Source organism: Manis javanica, chromosome 5 (genome assembly GCF_040802235.1).
Source record: "Manis javanica isolate MJ-LG chromosome 5, MJ_LKY, whole genome shotgun sequence".
Lineage (NCBI taxonomy): Eukaryota > Metazoa > Chordata > Mammalia > Pholidota > Manidae > Manis > Manis javanica.
This window is the reverse complement of record NC_133160.1, coordinates 129,404,557-129,406,080: the sequence shown is the minus strand read 5'-3', so window position 1 is coordinate 129,406,080 and position 1,524 is coordinate 129,404,557. Positions and strand designations below refer to the sequence as shown.

At 42.9% G+C, this 1,524-nt stretch overlaps 1 pseudogene; it reads left to right on the top strand.

The window, feature by feature from the left end:
* Positions 1-547: 547 nt before the first annotated feature.
* Positions 548-959, top strand: LOC108403600 (small ribosomal subunit protein eS12 pseudogene; annotated as a pseudogene).
* Positions 960-1,524: the final 565 nt, after the last annotated feature.

The following is a 1,524-nucleotide window of genomic DNA, read 5'->3' as shown; positions in this document are numbered from 1 at the left end:
CATGACCCCCACAGCTTCAAGTGAGGATGGAAATGGGAACATTTTGATTTTCCAGCCTCTACAGCTTTGATAGAGAAAGGTGGCAATAGAAAAAGGGGTTGGGAATAATTATCATTCTAAGCAACCAACAGTGTTTGCAACAGCAGATCTAGGAAACAAGGTGAAGAAAGAGGAGGTTGTGCCTGGTTTTTCTGTCTGGGCTGGATGTTTTCATTCTGGTGTGTGATCCTGAGTGTCCAGAGGAGATTCCTGATAATAAACCTTAGAGCTCTGGGTTCTCATTAATACTTATCTCAGGCATCAAAATGCACCTTGCCCTGTCCTCATTAGTACTTTGTGGCAATAGCAGTTATGATTATTATTTACAAAGTGCTTTTTTTTAGGAGTGTATTACTATCCTTGTATTACAGTTGAAGAAGTAAACTCAAGCAGGTTACTATTGGTAACAAATTTACATTTACTATTTGCCTGCCGCTGCACATCTGTGCACAGAGAGGCTTGGGCAATTTAAGTATCCCTGCGCTGGTGACCCACCTTCAGGGCCCAGGAAGGCATTGCAGCTGGAGGTGTAATGGACATTCATACTGCTTTACAAGATGCTGCAGACCCACCTCATCCACAAGGGCCTGGCATAGGGAATTTCCCCAACTGCCAAAGCCTTAGTCAAGTGCCAGACCCATCTTTGTGTACTCATATCAAACTGTGATGAGCCTATATATGTTAAGTTGCTGTAGACCCTTTGGTATGAACACCAAATCAACCTAATTAAGGTTGATGATAAGAAACTAAGGGAATGGGTAGGCGTCTGTAAAACTGACAAGAGAGGAAAAACCCCGTGAAGTGCTAGGTGGCAGTTGTGTGGTAGCTAAGGACTAAGGCAAAACTCTCAGGCTAAGGATGTCATCAGGGAGTACTTCAAATGCAGAAATGAACAAATAAAAAACTTGGCTCTTCTATAAATAAATAGATAAGTAGACACATGGTTAGATAGAATAAATAGAATAAAAGGACATGAATCCTCATTCCCTCCCAGCATGTGTCATTCAAGGACTCTTGACTTGGGTCTGATAACCACTGGAAGTGATCCTTCTGTCTTAAATGGTGCTTCTCAGCACCAAGCTAAAGACTCTCTGTCCAGCTGATTGACTCTTCTTGTCCTGGATGGATTGTTTCTGAATCATGTCTCTGATGTGCTAGAAAGATTTCTGACCTGGACCTTAGACCTGGTTTAGCATTTCTCTCATCACCTGACATGGGTGAATCATTGGGCTGTGTGTCTGCTTTGCCCACAGGCAGATTAACAGCACATTTTCTCCTCTCTGTTAGCCAATGTGTATGAAAGTGCTTAAGGGTAAAGAATACTCTCTCTATGCAGTTATTTATTATATGCACACATTCTGCCTTACCCCCACCTTCTCCCTTCTTTCTTTCTTTCCAGAAAGTGACGTCAGCATCCGACCAGGGTTCTGACAGATACTCAGACCACCACTAATTAGGCTGTAGGGCTCATGCCAGATGAGGCTG